Genomic DNA, 19,248 nt, shown 5'->3' with positions numbered 1-19,248 from the left:
AAGGTTTCCAGCTACAACTTCACCTTTGCCCACTCGGCCTCCAGCCCAGCTCTCAAGGTGCTGTGACCTCTCCAGGAGCAGCAGAGTCCTGATCATGAGCCCATGCCCACAGAGAAGGAGCTTTTCAACTCAGTGTTTACCTACCTGGGAATAAACTCAACCAGTTCTCTCAGAGGTCCACAAATCTAAGGAAACATTCTGTCAGTCAAACACTGCCTGACTTTTCAGCCAGCTGGTGGCTTTGGCACGACTGCTGTGAAAATTAGAGGAAGGGAAGACCGAAGGATAGTTGCAGGAGGGAAAGCCACTGCATTTTCCATGCTTGGCTGCACAAATTCAGAGAATCATAGGTTGGAAGGGACCTCAAAGATCATCCAGTTCCAGCCCCCTACCGTTCTGTTGCTTCAGGCTTGACCTCTGTGGGTGGAGCCCATGTGGCTTCTCCAGTTGAGCCTCAAGCCAGAGCACTGGGGAGGGGGCTGGAGACCGATAGCTGCGTTGGCAAGAGCAGCCTTTTGCTGCTCTTTTTTGGGTTGCTGTTTCTTTCTGGGATAAGAAATGTTGCCAAATCAGCTAAAGTAAAACCCTGAGAGTGGCCAGAGAAGGTTCAACACCGCAGTCAGGTTAGTGCCCTGCTGTAAAGTTCTGCCAGGCACGTAGAAGAGCAGGTCACTGCATGGGCAATTCAATTAGAGAACAGTAGTCAAGGCACTCTAGTTGGTGTAAAATAGATGCTAACGGCCACAGTGAGGTCACAGGGTCTTCGAGGCCTGCCAGGAGAGGCTATATGTGGCCTGCCTGGCAAAAGTTTGGTAATACCTTTGCACAACAGGTGGCTTTCCTGCAAGATTTCTCCATCTGCATCTCCTCTTGGCTTCACCAGCCCTTAAAGCAGATCCCACAGTTTTCCAGTGCGCTCCTGAACAGATCCACTCGCACCAGGGTTGTACAAGAAGGGCTCGTGTCGAGGCAAACCTCAAGCAGTTCAGCTGTTAGCAGGTGCCTTGCTATTGGAGTTGCAGGACACCAGGCACATTAGAGGACCCAAAGGGATGTGCAGCATGTAACTAAGTTGAGTGTCCTGAAGACTAGGGCAGAGTGAGAGGCAAAATAGCCAGAATTGAGGCAGGGAAGACAGAACAGGAAATGCTCTTCTTGATGCCATTGCCCTTCTTGTCCAGAAGTGCTCATTGCTCTTTCACGACCATCCTGCTGTCCACCAGCACTCCCGAGTCTATTTCAACATTGCTGCTTTCCAGCAGGTCTGCCCCTAACCTGTACTGGTCAATGTGGGTAGTCCTCCCCAGGTACGGTACACTAGATATGTGCTTCTTGAACTTCATAAGGTTATTCCCTGCCCAACTGCTCAGCCTGTCCAGGTCATGCTGGATGGCAGCACAACCTTCTGTATTCTTGGAAATCAGGCCTTCAACCCAGATACTATTTCCTTGTTTGGAGAATTGAGAAGAAAGTAACAACAGCAGGTCCTCTTTCAGCAAATGGTTTGGGCTGGTTTGCCAGCTGGGAAAGGATGCTGAAGCAGCCTGTGGCTGTGGTCTAACAATGCCTCCCAAAGTATGTCTGAAGGCAGGGGGGAAAAAAAAGCTACCCTGTCTGCATTTGTACAGCTTGTTTACATTTGCCTCCCGAAACTCCTCTGGCAAGGCAGTTTGCTGGAAGGAATGGGCAAGGAGGCCAACTCCTACACCTATGAATTCTGCTGCCTATGGCCTTCAGATGTTCAGTTTCCAGATAATGAGGTCTGACGCTCGGGCTGCCTCCTGAGTAAAACCACAAAGCATTTTCATGCTCCTGCTGAGGACACCTTGAGTGGGGTTGATGTCTGGCAACTGCCAAGAACATAAGCATGAGTCAGAGATGCCTGGAGTAGCTTCCCACACATCCATCCACTGTGTCACCTCAGTGCAGCCAGACTTTTACTGCTCCTACTGTGCTGATCTGCCTGTGCTTCCCAGCTGATTTAGAAACCCCCATGCAACAAGACACAAAGCAGTCTTCATCCAAGCCCATCATACATCCATACATACAGTCGCTAGGAGAGCTCCTCAAACCCAGGCATGCTGTCCTGATGCTTCCTCTCTGACCTGAGATGCCAGATTGAGTGCTGCAATAGCTCTCTCCACATCCTCACCTAAATTTACCAAACTCTCTCTGCAACCCTTATGTCAGGCATAAAGGTGACTCTGTTCTTCCTTGAGGGCTGGAGGCATGAATCAGATAAAGAAAATGGCCTCATAGCCAAAACTGCTTTCTCTATGATACCAATATTGCAACACTCCACCACTGTTAGTGACACTGTGGGACAAATTATTCTTGCTCAGCCCAGGAAGAGGGAACCTATAGATTAAAGTCACTGTCTCACACCACTCCCATGCTCCATGGATCACCCCCAGTCATGTTAGATGGATTTAGTGGGACCTCTGTGCAGCTTTCAGAGGTGTCAGGAGGAAAAAGCTGGATGCTATTTTTATCTGATTACCATCCAAACAAAGCCAACGTGACAGGCTTTGGAATGAAACACGGCATTAAAACCAGTTTGGCTGCTTTACTGTCACCACTTGAATGAATGAGGCACCTGGATGGAGAAGGCAGGTCCCAACAGACCAGAGTTAGACATTTGGCAGTGATATGGAGGGCATCTCTCAGCAGTGTAGTTAACACTCAGGGGCATTTCCAGACAAAGCGTTCCAGTGGCTGAACACCAGCGAGCGAGCCTGCTCCGATAAGCAGACCCGTGCCTCTCCTTTCTCCCAGCGCTGCTATTCCCAGCTTTCAGGCAAACAGCACTTCACATTCAGCTAATTACTCTGGGAGAGCAGCAGGGTTTCTGGGGCTGCAGATTTTGCAGTTTCTATTAATATCCCCTAGGGCTTTCAGGTTTTTGTTTCTCTGGGATAGCACGGGTCTCTCTTTCTGCCAGGACCGCTCAGCTCTTGTGCACTCACTCACTCCCAGCCACTTAACATGGCAGCTAGCTAATAACTTCCCTTATCACATAACCCTCCTGATAAAGCTGCTTTACAATAACAGTGAGGACTGGTGCCTGGTTCCCTTAGATCTGCCCGTGGCTCCAGTGGAGACTGGAGCCTCCCAGCACAAGAAGAGCAGATGCTTTGAGCAGGACTCCTGTGGGGCTTGTTGCTGTCTTGACCCTCATCATGACTCTTCCTTCATTGTTATAAAGAACTCACTGCCTTGAACTAAACACCAAGCTCTAAAGGCATGAGGAGGAGCAGATGCTTAAAAACAGCTCTCACAAAATACAGCAAGCTCAGGGGGAGGCACAAAATCTGGCTGACAGAGGATGCTAAGGAGAGGCAGTGTTGGCATCTCCAGGACTCAGCATCTTGCCCTGGCCCCTGCCTGGCAGCCTCCAGCAGCGTGGGTGTCCAGTCAGCCTTTCCAGTGTGAAAGCAGAGATAAGGAGAGCCTCCTTTTTTCCCCTAAGAATGGAGGGATATGAGCAGTGACATAGGAGAACCCAAGAGAAAATTCTTTAGAAACCAGAGTTGGTTTTTAAAACCTTCTGTGGATTTGCAGCACACTCCTATTGCCTACACACAGCCTGCACTGGAGGTGAGGATCCAGCCAGATGGGACACATGCATCCTGCTTTAGACAGCTCATCTGGCTTTGTCTTAAATTTAAAGGGATTACAGTGCATCAAAAAGGGCAGGCTGGGAGTTTAAGAAGTTTTTTGTTCCCCTGAATCACGTGAATCCTAGAAGATCTCTGGCATCAAAAGCACACGTTGACCCCAGCAACTTTGTTATTTTCATAAGGGACTTGTTTTTACCCTCTGTTGCATGATCCAAAGCTTAAAGTCAACAGAGATAGGTCTGTTGACTCCACTGCACTTTATTAGCCTGATAGTGGAGCTCATGACCACCCTCTTTAGAGTGGTTATAGAAAATCTGAGAGAGAGGTAGAAAGCTTACAACAAGACAGGTACAAGTGAGCAGATGTAAAAAAGGGCAAAACCTCACTTTTGCCCATGAGTCTCTTTGCTATTCCTTGAGCCCTTGAAAGTCTCAGAAGTGACTTTTTTTTTTCCCCTTAAAGAAATCTTCTGTCTCATGTCTTTTTGAATCATTAACAGAAATAACTGAGTAGTGAGAGCTGGGGAAACAGGATACTAGTTGCATTAGGGAAAAAGTCCTGTCCTGTCCTATGCAAAGAGAGAAAGGAAAAAGAAATGGCTACAATCCCCTAGTTACTCATAGCCATAGTCACTGGCTGTCCAGCTTCCTCCTTAAACTAGTGACAGGCCTGAAGCTCTGACCAAGACTTCATTGTTCTTAAAAAAAATTAAAAATCCAACTTTGTCAGCTTAAACTAAAGAATTGCAGGCAATAAAAGGCTGTTTTGGGGGTGTTTGGCATGGAGGTTATAGACGACAGCTGGTAGGTGGCTGATGGGGCTGCCCTTTCTAGCTGCCATCTGGACACTGCACAGGACATGCAAGAATAAGCTACTTACACCTTAATAAGAAAAAAGCCTGCAGAAATGGAGGTGGGGGTGGGGGGTTGGCTGTGAGATCACCACACAAACAAACAGGAATGTGAGCTTGGGCTTTCCTGCTCCACTCGGGCTGAGAATGGCACAGCAGATGGAGGCTGAAGGCACCTGGGCATTGCACAGACATTGAAACATTTTGTCCCTGACCTACCAGTGTGTGAATTTTTTGAGTTTTATTAATTTGGTTCGAATTATTATTGTCATTTCATCACAGCAGAGTCAGGAACAGCAATGTACAACTGAGCCTGAGTCTTCCACCCAGACAAACCAAAAGGCAGAAGTGGTTTCACGCTCCATAAGGAAAATGGGGCCAGTACTGTAAAGTGAGAAGGAAAAAATGCAGGGGGGAAGCACATATCCAACAACTGTCAATGCAGTCTGCCACTGTCACACAGAGATGTCCATTTCTGCTCCCTTTGGCAGGAGGGCTGTGTTTGGATGAGCTAAATTGCCCCCCTCACTTCAGAAAAAGTAATCTCACAGTGCCTGGGTCTTCCCCACATCCAGTTGACACTGCACATGTAATGTAAAGTTGGCATAAAAAGGCATTAAACTCACTTAAATGTCAGTTCATTGCAGAAGAGACTTAAAAGACCTTTAGGATTAGTTGACTCCAACTCTTGGATCACTTTGGTTTGAAAGCAACCACAGTAAAGTTACCACTGCAGCAATACAGAGAGCTGCCAGCCTAAAATAAACTGGTTTGGCAGACTAGCTCTGCAGGTGTGTTGTCTTGCCCTTCTGCCCCACCAGCCCAATGGTGCTTGGCAACCTGGTCTTGGCATTGACTGGCAGTGGGTTGAGTGCAGTGGGTTGACTGGCAGTGGGTTGAGTTCAGTCCACACTGGCAGTGGGTTGAGTGCAACCCCAAGCAGATGAGCTACAGGATAATTGCTTCTCTGCCAACAGAGATGGAAGCTGCCATGGCTGTTCCTGCCAAAGCTGTCACAGCTGTAATGTGCTCCTCTGGGTCCCAGCTCTGCTTCCTTCCTTCCCTACAGCTGGCCAGGAGGAGGCAAAAGTCACCACTGTGCCACGCTGGCACAGCCCCTGCCCCCCGGCAACCCCTTCCTGTGGGAATCCCCAGCTGAGGAACTGCTTCCAGGTAGTTTCCAGTCCTTGGAGCATGGCCTCACTAGGAGCCTGAAGGCACATGGCACCTCTCCTTCCAGCTTCTTCACCCCACCCCATCCTGTCCCATTTGCTCTGGGGAGTGACATCATGTGGAAGGCAATTTACCAATTTTACACTGATGCCATGCTTTGTCTGCTCCATTTTCAACCTTTTTGCTCCCAAACTCCTTCCCGGTGTTGGCATGCACACGTTACAATTAACTGGCAGCATCAAGATGCACAGGAAGCAACACCAGCAAAGGTTCACTTCCTCAGTGGTGCTTACGCCACATTTCAGCCCCTGCCTCAAGCAACCTGCCTCCCATTAGCATCTAATGGGCCCCGTTATCTAAACGCACTGGGCTCTACAGCCGCAGAGCAGCCAGAAGATAACCAGCCGCGTCGGATGCTACTTAGAAAGCATTTTGTTCCCGATTAAAGCCCAAACATGAGCTAAGAGCCATCGAAGGAAAGTGCAGAGCACTTGATTTCCCCTCCTTTGCTAACACACTCAGAGAAAGAGGTGAGTAGCTCATGGAAATGGCTGCAATTTGCAGTTTAACTTGGTGCAGACTTGAATAGGAATTGTAAGGGAGGAGCCAGAGAAGCAATATCCTGCGTGGATTTCCTCCAGCCGTGCTGACAGAGCTTATAGAAGGCAATTGGCCCCTCTTGAAGAAGAACCCTGATCCATATCAGCATACCTTGTATTTCCTGAGAGAGGTGGTTCACCTTTTAGTTTTTTTTTCTTTTCTTTTGTATTTTCCAGGGGCAAAATGTACCTGAAGCTACAGGGAACTTCTTCTCCATGCTCTCACATGGTTTCACCATGAGGTAAATTTATGGGTGTCAAACAAGTTGCTCCGTATGCCAGTGTCACAGAAATAGGAGTATGTGGGAGGGCTGGAGGCTTCTGCTCAGTGGAGCTGCCAAAGATTGTGCTAATTAGCAATTGGAAAGACTTAGATTTTGGAGGTGTGGTCCAGGGAGGAAAGTCTAAGCTTGTCTAGATGCTAGTAAAGGCTGCTCTCCATGCACCAGCTGCAAAGGGATTTTTGGACTGGGAAATTGAAGCATGTGGCTGAAGTGGGCTTTTTGAGAGACCTCTGCAAATTGTGACTGGCTTAAGTTCAGGCATGTGCATCACTCATCCACAAAAGAACTGAGGTTGTATGGGCTCTCACAGCACCTCCAACTCATACATGAGCTGAGGAGCATCGGTGGAAGTTGATGAAAGCAGCTTTATCTTGCACTACCTTAACACCTTCAGGCTGCTTCTGACACCTGTGGCTGACAGACACCTCCTTATGGCTGTCTCAGGTCTAAGATGTATATCGTTTTACCTTTTCTGATCATTTATGCTGCTGAAAAGAGGAAGCAAATTGTAGTTGAACAAAGTAGTGACAGGAAGGGGCTGAGATGAACCTGGGGTGGTGGGAGGAATGCTTTTTACCAGCCCAGCTGCTCCACATGAATGCTAGAAGTCAGCTGAAATGAGTATGGCTTAAGTCCTGTGCATGAGCTGGAGCTTCACCCACAGCCTGAGCTGCCTCAACCTTTCCTATTCCTCAGACCCTTTTGCTCTGCTGTAGCCCAAACAACACCCATGAAAGTGTGTAACCTGGGAGCATACTGGGGAACCTTCTCCTGTGCAAAGGCTGGAGATGCCAGGAGGTTCTTGCTTCCCTGCAACACCAAGGCATTGCTCCCATAGCAGCCAGATGTCCAGAGTTGGGTTTGCCAGGCTGCAGTGGCTCTGTGACAGCTTAACAGCTAAACAAACACATCTCAAGATTCTCAGCATCGACACTGACTATTTTTTTTCTCTGTAGGTCAACCAGTTAGCCATGAGTCCAGCTGCTCAGGAATGAGAGGGGCCTCTAGCCATCCACACCGCCCGAGGTGCGCTGCCTCATGTTGGAAGGAAAGCTGGAGACCAGCATCTGAAGGAACACAGAATGCCTTTCAGCATGCAGCCAGCTGCCAAAACTATGGGAAAGGACCTTCTCAAGAGGAGTAGCATGTTGATCTTAGCTCGAGTAGCTCTTCTGAGGTGGAATTGGTAAGGGACCAGTCTTTGGAGCAACTCAGCAGCAGATTTGAGGTAAGAGGCTCTGAATGGAGTGCGACAGGAGTGGAAAGAGTGGGTTGGGAGCATGTCCATCAGCACAACTGACTCCAGAAGGAGACGTCTGTTGACAGCCTCAGTGTCTAGCTTTCAACAAATGATTTGACAGTTTTGGACCTGTACAAACAACCAAGATGTGTCAAATGTGTTCTATTTATGTAGAACTAATGCTAGACACAAGACCACTAAAGGAAGCTGCCCTTATGTTCCCAGACCAGATACTGCTTTCACTCGTGCTAGAATAAGCTAGTTTGACTGGAGCCACAGAAGACACTAACCAGCACCCAGGAGAGCCAAGGAGGAGCAGCAATTCTCACACCACTTGCTGTACACATGCAGATAATGAGTTTGTCTGTGACTTGCCTTCAGCGTCCCATTGCAAATCCTTAGGGCACAGAGGGCTCAGCCTGTGACATAACACTGCCCCCGATCTCCGCTGCTTTTGAGATCCCATTTGTAACTCTGTTTGCACAAAATGTGGCAGTTTTAGCTGTAGTAGAAGACCAGGCTGACCCTGGCAGCCGCTAGCACTGTGATCAGAATAGTTATCAGACAAGCCCAGGAATGTGATGTCTGGCTGTGATACTGTAGGAGTGGAGAACATCCACTCGCAGCAATGCAACCCAAGCTGCATCAGCAGGAATAATCAGTAAAGCACAGCCCTGCACAAGCAGACAGGTGAAGTAGGATTTGTCTTAAAGTCAGGCACACAAGTCTCAGCTAGCCATCCTGGACTCCCCTGATGGTCCATGGGGAAAAACAGGTTCTTTCTGGGAGTGACTCATCTCATCCTAAAATAGGTCAGAGGAACTGCTCTCCAGCAATGTCTGACTTGTCTCCACGGGCTATAAAGGGAACCCAAGGAAGACTAGTTCAGATTTAAGCAGCTTGTTTTCACTTGTCCAACATTCATTGGAATGAATCGCAGCCAGGCTGTGCAAGGTTTTCTGGAGTCAGTGGGAGTCATGTCAAAGGTCTTTGGACCTGACAGTTCCTGGTCTGAGACAGATTCTGCATTTCTCAGATGGTCTCTGAATGTGAAGAGCCAGGCAGGGCTGAGACAGAAGGAAAACTGTGCCTTAGCCCACTTTGCTGGAAAGTAACAGCACACGGGCAGCACGTCCAAGCAAGGAGATTCTCTCGTTTGTTTACAACTCACTGAGCCCTGTAATACACCACAGAGCCTGGTGTGGCACCTTTTGTCCCAGTTAGCCTTCCAGTGAAAATGAGGTCACACTTCTCACTGTCATAATTCTTGGAGCTCTCACCGTCTGTCATCCCAATGCATTCTCCTTCCTCTGGATTTCCCCTTTGGCTTAAAATATGCTGAAGTCAATGAAAATCCACAATGATCAGAAAGACAAGCCAGCACTTCCCAAGAATCCCTCACTGGGAGAAGGGCACCAGATTTCTTGCTAACTCCTCCCTCTACCCTCTCTCTGCAGAAGCTGATGACAGGATTATTTCTTATCAAGATGCAGATACTGCACACAACCAGCATGAAAGATCAGTGATTGCCCTTTGGATAAGCAGCCAAGATTGGTTTTTCCTGACCTTATCAATCTGGTATTTGAATTTCTAGGCAGCTTCAGTGAGTGGGCTTTCTTAAGAAGCTGAAATCCTTCCTTTTAACCCTTATGCAAAGTTTCTGCTAACTTGGCTGGAGTTACTCCCGCACTCAGGATTAAACCAGATAGCTGTCCATGAATTGCCTGAAAGCAGGAAGGTCTTCGAGCTGCCAGGGATTTCCCTTGCCTTCCTTTGCCCCACATTTTGACATAGCTCATAAAATATGAAACAAGTTGTTTCCTGCAGAGGAGAACAGGGACCAAACTCCTGAAAATTGGCCAGGTGGCTGCACATTTCTGTCAGAAGCAAATGCAGGAACTGGGGTTGAGGTGAGCATTTTAAACAGTGTTTGGTGGGTTTCTCACCTACTTGAGCTTCAACTCCAGGTTGAAACACAAGCACCACATTAATTACGGCCAAGATATGTAACAAGACCCTGTCACTAAGATCTTAAAAGCATTTTGGATCCCCAGAGAAGAGATCCCAGCAGGTCTTGGTGAAGCACATTGATCCCAGCCTCTGTTGGCAGGCAGAGGTCAAGCAGAGCAGTTTGCTCTCAGGTTCCTGAGTGAGAAGTGCAGAAGTAACTGCAGCAAGGTAGTAAAGGGATCTCTGACCTGTCATACCACGAAGAATAGACTAAGTAGGCATGAAGAAGCCATGTTTTGGATGTAGCCATGGGAACACCACTCCACAGCCCTTATCTACAAGCTCTGTTTTCTTTGGTGTGGAAGTGTCCTCAAGGGCTGCACTTCACAGCAAGGCCCTGCTGCAGCCTGTCTCCTGTGCACAGGCAGTTCTGTGGAAAGCAGTGCATCTGTTTTCAGCTTTATGTAGCAATTAGGCAATGGAAGGGGGAGAGGGGAGGTGTTCTCAGGAAGCAAATTTTGGACAGTTTCCCTAAAGGGATAAAGGCCATCCCATTTCAGTGAGGCTAAAGAGCACAGAAAACCACTGGGAGCTTTACGTTACAGGTCTTGTTCTTGTGAAAGTTACCTACTGATACCCTTGGGTTTGAGCCAGGAATCTATATGAACAACAGGGACCTTCCTCCAAACTACCTATCCACCCCAGCCAGGTATGTTCCCTCTGATCCCTGAGGACATTGCAGACAGGCATTTCCTGGGCCTGGCTGTGATTCCCACAGTTCCTCTACATGGTCTGCCACCTGGGATTCACCACCCCATCTTTCCATCTGCTGGGATCTTGTCACCTCCTTCATCAGCTTCAGACAAAACCAGAGCTCTTTTCATGGTTGGGAAGCTTTGCCTGAAGCAGATGAGTGCTCAGTAGACCTGTCTATGGTGTGACCTTTGTGGGAGAGTGGTAGCACCAGGGAAGGGAGGAAGGTGATTGTCTTGCACTGGCACAGCTGCTCAGCCAGGGAATATCTATTCAGACTTAGGAGAAAACAGGTGGTTGTCTTCCACTGGCCAATCCATTCTTGCTTTTTTTCCTCTGACATTGCCAAAAATGGTCACAGCAAGAAAAGTGATTCTCCTGTGCATCCCAAATGGACACACATTGTCCTCTCTGCCCCAGGTAGAGACGACATGGAAGCACAAGTGGTTGAACTTGGGTTGCAAAAAGTGGAGAACAAAGTTTCTTACATTGTTAAGTGTAGTAAAAGTGCAGCTTTCTCTGTCCAGTCTCAGGTCTGCTCGTGCCACCTCCGTGCACAGCTGTTCCCATGCAAGGTTGCTGGCCACGCACAAGTGGAAATAGGAGGCTTGTGTCAGAGCCAGGGCCCGAATCGTATTTCAGCAGCTTGGGCAGATCTGTGTGCTCTAAGCCAAGAGGCATGCAAACTGCTCAGCAATGAACAACTGCTCCAGCAGCTCACAGCCAAAATGAAACACACTCGGGCGTGTCACCCACTGACCCAGCCCATCACGGAGGTACCTGTAAGGCTGTGTTACCGCAGGGCCAAAGCTGCATCTTCCGCTTGGGAGGGAAACGTCGCTGCTTTGGCATGGCAGTTGTGTAGAGGCGAGAGGCCATTACCCAGCACTTCCACTCTATCTCGCTGACCTTATCACTTCATTGCACATTTGCAAGTGCTCTACTTGCAGAGGGAGTGGAAGGGGGGAAGGTGAAGTGAGGCTGGCTGTCCTGGATATATAGGATACTCAAGAGACCTACACCATTGCTGATTCTCAGGATGACAGTACAGATGCACTTCTGCACCAGGCAAGAGGTTACCCCTCTCTTGTGCCAGGAATGAACTTCAAATAGTGCAAGTGCACAGACCTGGACTTCATCATCAAGCAAACCCAAGGATGCTCAGACATACCCATTGGCCAAGAGAGCCAATGGCATCCTGGGCTGTATCAGGATCAGTGTGGCCAGTAGGACGAGGGAGGTTCTTCTGCCCCTGTACTCAGCACTGGTCAGGCCACACCTTGAGTGCTGTGTCCAGTTCTGGGCCCCTCAATTCAAGAGAGATGTTGAGGTGCTGGAGTGTGTCCGGAGAAGGGCAACAAAGCTGGTGAGGGGCCTGGAGCACAAATCCTATGAGGAGAGGCTGAGGGAGCTGGGGTTGTTTAGCCTAGAGAAGAGGAGGCTCAGGGGCAACCTCATTGCTGTCTACAACTACCTGAAGGGACATTGTAACCAGGTGGGGGGTGGCCTCTTCTCCCAGGCAACCAGCAACAGAACAAGGGGACACAGTCTCAAGTTGTGCTGGGGAAAGTATAGGCTGGATGTTAGGAGGAAGTTGTTGACAGAGAGAGTGATTGGCATTGGAATGGGCTGCCCAGGGAGATGGTGGAGGCATCATCCCTGGAGGTGTTCAAGAAAAGACTGGATGAGGCACTTAGTGCCATGGTCTGGTTGACTGGATAGGGCTGGGTACTAGGTTGGACTGGATGATCTTGGAAGTCTCTCCCAACCTGGTTGATTCTATGATTCTGTGATTCTGCAACCTGGGACACCTCTGCTCAGACACTCCTGACAGGGTGGCAGAGCCGTCAAGAGACAGGGACGTCTCACACCATGGGGATGAGGTTGATTGAAATTGCTGCTGGTGTGGCAGAAGCCAAGGACTACAGACCAGGCTGTCATCCATCAATGCTATTTGCCTTCTACGGTATTTGTGTTATGTTAATTAAACCTTCAGGGGCTTAGAAAGTTGATGATCTTGATAATTGCTTTTTGAATTGAAAACTCAGCTGAGAGCTATGTATAGGCTCAGGGGAATGATCTGCCTTCAGCTCCCTGGCGAGGCATGGCCTTATGCTTCTGACCTAACCAACAACCGGTGCCACCACGTGCCTTCCTGTGTTTCACTGCTGCTCAGAACCTCTGAGAGCCTTTCTAGCTCCTGTTTTTTCTTCATGTGTTTAAAAGTAATTATGCCCCACATTTTTTCCACCACAATGCTCTTGGAAATGTGGTCACTTCAGAGTCACTGGGTAGATATCAGCACCTCCTCACAACCTGGAATGTTTTCTGCCAGGAATGATGAGATCCAAAGGTTCCCATTGAAGGGTATTCCTCATAGATAATTCCAGTTTCCAAGGTTCCAGGCTTTGAAGATAAACTTGCTGCTTGTTTGGTTTCCTAGCAACTTCTGCTTTGTGGCAGGAATGCATTCCTGGGATCCTGTTCTCACTGATGCTTAGAGCTAGATGTGCTCTGCTCTGGTGAAAGCAACTGTCTAAAAACATGGGAGTAAAGATGCTGTGAGAAAGTTAGGGCTGGCTCAAAAGCTCTGATGAGATCCACCTGTCTCTCTCAGACTTTGTCATAAATCACAAACTCCATTCTAATTTAAACCCACATATTTGACCAGCTTTTAAGGTGGACATAGCTGGTGGATTTGGCTGATTGTCCAGATCCTTGCTGGGGAATTTGGCACTGACCCCACAACACAGCTAAACCAATAATCCCAGGTCAAACATCCTGGTCTTCAGTGGAGCTCTAATCTAGGCTGAGCTCAGATGAGAAACAGAGTGATCCATCTTGCTATGAAACACGATGGTGCAAACCATTACCCCCACGAAGACTGCCAAGGTGTTCATCTAGAGAAAAGTGCAGGTTTGGTCACCTGAAATGCACCTTAGCCTTGATACTTTTAATAAGTTGTTCAAAAGAACAAAGTATAAACCCCCCTTAATCTGTGTCTTGCCTGGTTATAGATACTCATGTCATGATTTCTTCTGCCCATCAGAAGCTCACCCCCACTTCAACTTTTCTTCAGGTGTCCCAAGGGAACTCTGCAAGCTCAGGTTCAGTTTTACAGAGCTGCACCCAAAGTGAGTGAAAGGCAGACTGAAAAGATATTGAATTTGATTCTGTTTTGGTTTTTGGAGACATTTCTGTGCCCCAGTTAAGAAAGCAAAAGTTGATTAGTTCTTCAAGGGGATAACAGTTAGCATGGAGAATACAGGCTAACAGCTGCAGCGTGGAAGGAAGTAGTCCTTTGCCTTTCAGACGAGCAAGACATTGCTCAAACAGTTTATGGTCACAAAAAGCAACGACCACAGGACTGAACAGGGGTCTTCTTAATTCTATCACCACACTTTTACATAGACACTTATTCTGACTTCATCTGATAAATGCAATCAGAGCTGTCAGTGACTGTGGGGAGATGTTTGTTCTATTTCAGTTAACCCAGGGCACTCTTTCCCGAGGATGATCTTCAGTGCACATAGTGCTGCATTGTTGCAGCACTGTATTACAGTCCAGGGAACAAACTGAACATATTGTTCAGTCCGAATGACATCGCATTACTGCCAAGGATATTCATTCTAAAAGCTGACACCTTTTAATTACCTCTTTCAGACTCTGGCAAAAATGTTATCCTGGGGAAAATAAAAAGAAAGAACAAACTTAAAGCCTGGCACCCACTTTGTTACTTCTAGCTTGATGCTCATTTCTAGCCACTCCTATAGGGCTGAGTCATAGAAGAGAAGCCCCTAAGAGAAACACGGGCAAGCTGCCTGGACTGGGAAAATTTTGACCCATTTAAAGTGTGCATTTCTTCAGCTCATAGTTAGTGTAAGGAGTTATTAGAGACTCCAGAGAGCCTGAAATTAGAGAGGGCATTTTCCTACATGAACACTTCTGCAGATGACTGAAGATGGGACAAAAAATACTTTGGGAGAGAAAAAGACCTTCTCAGGTTCAAATGTGCCATTGGAATTGGATGCAAACATCCCTCACCTGCCCAGAGCATCTCTAAATCTCACTTGACAATCTTTTTCTTCTGTCTTTAGGCAACATTTTTCACCTCTGCTGAGATAGCTGGGAACTTCCAATTCTATTCTACCTGTTCTTCCAGGAACGTGGTGAGGCAAGTGGAAACTTATCTCCACTTGGGAGAAGAGGGTGGGGGGCATTGCATGAGTATTAAAACATAAAGTGTTGGGTCACGTACAAGATCAGCACACCTTGGGCAAGCAGCATGGTGCGGAAGCAACGCTGGATTCCAGGTGTCCCAGAAGGACTGGCCAGTGCTGTGGGAGAGCGTGCTGTATGCCACATCAGTGGGCTTGCCAGCTTAGGGCTCTGGGCTTAGCATGAGATATTCCAGGACCAAGATGCTTTGGGGCAAGATACACAAATGCCCTGAGTGCTGTAAATCTGCCCATGGAGGAAGCTGGTTCTCCCCTTGCCAGGGAGGTTGGCACATGCTTGGAGGCAGCATTACCACCCCTTTTCAGCATTCATCCTCTCCATTTGTGTACTCCAATTTACCCACTTTTGGTAAGGGACACTCCTTCTTCCTAGGCTAAATCACAGCATGGTGGAGGAAAGGTTTTGACCTTCCAGTGCCATTGGAACCTGTAAAGCTTTGGTCCTGCTGTGGTTGCAGATGGCGACCCATCCCCCTTGGTTGAAAAGTGGAAGGGAAGAGGTCAGGTCTGAGCAAATCACCTTGTTCCTGCCTTTTGTGCTGATAAGGTACCAGGAAAGTTGTGCAAGCCCTATCAGAAGATGAGAATGTGCTTGAGGCCATACACTGAGTAAGCTCATCCTAAAAAGGTTACTCTCTGTTGAGTAATACATGGAGTAGTTTAAGCCTTGAAGATTTCTAAGTTGTTTCGTACCATCCAAGCTTGAAAGCGGTAGAAGCAAAGCAAGATGTCCAACATGGAGACCATCATCTGTAAGGGTCACAGAGCACTGGAACAGGCTCCCCAGAGGGGTTGTGGAGTCTTCTTCTCTGGAGACTTTCAGTGTATCCATCTGGATGCACTCCTGTGTGATCTGGGCTAGATCATATGGTCCTGCTCTGGCAGGGGTTTGGACTCAACTAATCAGTATCAGCATGTCTCCCTGTCCAGATGTTCCTCCAGAATAACTGCAAACATCTGCTGAGGGGTCTCTAAAGGGACAACCAGACCAGGGTGTCTCAGTTTCCCAACTGGAAGGATGGAATAACTGTGCTCATGACTTTTGCAAGGGAGTTTATCCCTGTTCATAGGCAGTGCTAGGTCAGAGAAGACAGCAGCTGTGTTCCTTCACTCTCCAGCTGCCTCTTCTGGAGCATGTCTTGCTGGGATGATACAATGGCCCTGGGAAGTGCAGTGGCTGGGAACTTGGTTTTAGCTCCCCCCTGGCACAGCAGTTCTTAACTGATGGGCTGGCTGCATTGGTGCTGCCCTGCCATGGAGATACACTTCTCCCAAATGCGTTATCACAGATGAGGGTGAGACCTGTCTGGTGTTTGAACACAAGGGGATGGCTCAGTCCTTTTGTGCATGCTGATCAACAGCAGTGAATAAAGTTTCAGCTTGTGGGAGTAACAATTAAATCCCATCATAACCTGTTTAACTTGTCAGGGACTGAAGTGTCTGGAAGAACTTGCTCTGTCCTTCCTGCATGCTGTTTAACTTTACCTGCTGGCCTGATTTGGCTAAAGATTGTATTATGGGAGGGGTAGCCTGCAATCCTGTCTCCCATGGCTGGGCAGAGGTACTCAGTTCCTAAGAATGAATAATAGGGAGACAAAAAAGAAAGAAAACGGGTTTCCCAAGTGATCCTTCTGAATTAAGTGTTTTGGTTGAAACAATGTGCAACACCTCAGACAATACATCACAAATTAAACTAAGCTAGGTTTCATATCAACCTCTGAATGGACCCAAACTGCAACTCTAATGCTTTCAGTGGAGATACAATGCAGATGGATGAGCTGGTGTGGCGTCTCCACATGCAAACCTGCCTTCAGATACTTAGTGGGTTAATATTATAGATGCTTGCTGTCTCATGCTCAGAAGTTTGGTGAAGGGAAAACAGGGGCAGAGAGCCCATGTCTACACGGAAAAGGCAGGGTCTGAGCTGCTGGGGCCTGTGAGCTGATGACTCATGGGCAGGATTTGAGTGCTGAGCCATGGAAACTGCCTGGGTGTCTGCCCCTGCTGCAAGGCAGGGACACTCAAGAACCACCTCAGACTTTTTTCCTCCTTTTTTTTCTAGAAAAGGAGACACAGAACAGGACTTATCTCTGCTGATTATGACTCTGCTTTCAAGAGCTAGAGAGGAAGGAAAGCCATGTGCGTGACGTCCAGAAAGGCTCAGACAGGGATGGTAGCCTTCTCCAGGTCCTACTGCAGCTCAGACAGGGATGGAGTAACCAGCCTTAGGTTAAAAACATGTACCTTCAGTAATTAACAGGCATGGCTGGGAGCCCTCTGACCCCGTTCATTTTTCAGAGGCCGCAAAGCTTGAATTCCCAAATCAGGGCAGTTTTCTCTACCTTGCTTTTAGTTACACACCCACTTTGCTTCTGCAGGGGGATTTGCTACTGCTTGCATTGCAGTGACATGGAGGTATTTATGATCCTAGACTTCTGCCTATCTGATCCACCCCTGCCCTCCACACTCCCGGTACGGTGCCAATCCTGAACCACTTTTCCTCCCTCTGCTTGTGCCACTCCAGAGGAAATAATATCCAAACACAGCAAAAAATAGGTAGCTCTCCAGTGAGTTTATGGATACAAATGTCTGCTTTTTCGTTAGGCTGCAGCAGAGATGCTGCACAGATTTATTCTCTTTTGGACAGAGCTCTCAAGAATAAAAATCCTCCTGGTGTTTACTACAGTGGAATAAAGCGTCCTGTGACCATGTTGCCACCGTTCAGAACATTTCAAGTGGGACTCTGGCTGTTCTCCGAGCTGCAGCCAGTATCTGAGCTACTATCCCACAGAGGTTTGTTGTTGGAAAATAACGTAATTGACTTTGTCCTCTTTCCAATTTCAGCGAGAAAGGAGCTGCAAGAGTACACAGGGTACCGGGGCTGGCTGCTCCCGGAGTTTATAGAAAGTGATAAATGCAGTGATCAACTCGAGGCCGTACAGTGCGTCCCTTTGTGCTCTCCTGCCCTCCTGCCTGCAGGGTGACATCGCCACGGGCTGCAGCTGCCCAGTCCCTCTGGGGAGCGGTGGCAGTTACAAGGGAGGCACCGCTCCAGCCACGCCGCTGCCCTGCAAAGCCACCGTCTCCCTCCCCTCGGGATCCCAGCCTGGCCCTCAGCCCAGACAGCTGACCTTTCATTAAGGATTACCTATTTTTACTGCTCTTCAGGATGGGAAGAAGAAAAGACTGAAAGTGGAGCAGAGGCAGGCCAAGCCAAGGTGTTTATAGTGGAGACAACCAAATTACTTAGGGCAAGTGAAAAACAAAGTTTTGTTAAATGAAGGTATTGCCCAGTTAAATGTGGATCTTATTCTGCCTGATCTGGTACTAACAGAGCAGCCCAGAGCAGAGCAGGGGTTTAGGGCTAACTGGATAGTTCTACTTCTGGCTAACAAACTAACAGTGCCTGGGTTAATTTCTGGGCTCTCAGATCACCAACACAGAAGGTTTTGTGTCCTTTAGTGTCTTTAGGCTCTGAAATGTGACAGCCACATGCAGACTTTATGTTGAGAACAGTTCTTGGCCCATGCTAATGTGTGACCTGTCCTGGGTAGCTGTTCTGGACACTGCTGTCTGGCACTGGGCAGAAATGGTGGAGGCCACATTGCTGATGCTGCTGCCGAGTCCCATCCCCAGGAACATGCCCTGGGACCAAGTTACTTGTAGAGACATCACCACAGCAGATGACCCAAGCTAATATCCCATCCCTTGGTACTGAGGGGCAAAATGATGCATAGAGAGGAGTGACCTGACAGAGATCCTAAAGGAAGTCCGTGCCAGAGGACAGACTGCTTGCCCATCACTCTGTCATTCAGGTGGAAAGCAGGTCTTGAAAGATGCCTTCATTTCCTCCAGATTTTCTTGTCAGGCCTTAAAGAGGTACTGGATGTGTTTCCAGTTTGAGGATGCTCATCTGGCTGTTGAGGCAGTCTGAAGTCCATGCAGTGGTAGCTGCTGGTACAGCAAAGAGCAGTGCCAAGCACTTAGCACCAACCTCACAGCACAATCATCACCCTTTTCAGGGTGTCTGCAGACATTAGAGGCCAACCTGGAAAGAGACACCATCCTCAAGCCAACATCCAGGAGACTGCTGCTTGATCAGAACTTTCTTATCTTCTTGCCTCATATCTCCATTTGCAAATTTTATGTTGTCAACTTGCCTTGTGAGTGTGGCTGCAAGGAGTCAGATACGATAGTGATATGCATCTCGCAGGCCATATCCAGATTAACAAGTAATTGCTACATCTAGATTAGCAAGAGAGTGAAAGGAGAGCATCAGGAGATCAAACAGATTGGTGCTGAGGACTCAACATGTACACTATGTGCAGTTCACAACGGTAACACCAGGTTAGTTTTATGCCAGTCACCTACACTGAAAATCCTCACCCTGCACACTGAGGTTGGCTGAAGGACCAGCTACTAATTTGTCACCTTATATCCCTATGAAGGTTGTAGCAGAGCTTCTTGCTTCGTGTCCACTGAAGAAGAAAAAAAGAATCTGTGTGAATGAAAGCTGTTCTGCAAACTGGATGAGTGAGGGA

General features: G+C 48.1%; 1 long non-coding RNA gene across 1 annotated transcript; it reads left to right on the top strand.

Moving 5' to 3' along the window:
* The first annotated feature begins 5,992 nt into the window (after positions 1-5,992).
* Positions 5,993-14,713, top strand: LOC135185847 (uncharacterized). Its single transcript, XR_010306657.1, has 4 exons — positions 5,993-6,173; positions 6,420-6,484; positions 7,483-7,754; positions 14,567-14,713. It is a non-coding gene; the product is annotated as an uncharacterized LOC135185847 (long non-coding RNA).
* Positions 14,714-19,248: the final 4,535 nt, after the last annotated feature.

Source organism: Pogoniulus pusillus, chromosome 23, assembly GCF_015220805.1.
Source record: "Pogoniulus pusillus isolate bPogPus1 chromosome 23, bPogPus1.pri, whole genome shotgun sequence".
Lineage (NCBI taxonomy): Eukaryota > Metazoa > Chordata > Aves > Piciformes > Lybiidae > Pogoniulus > Pogoniulus pusillus.
The sequence above is the reverse complement of the archived record's forward strand: the minus strand, read 5'-3'. Positions and strand labels throughout refer to the sequence as shown.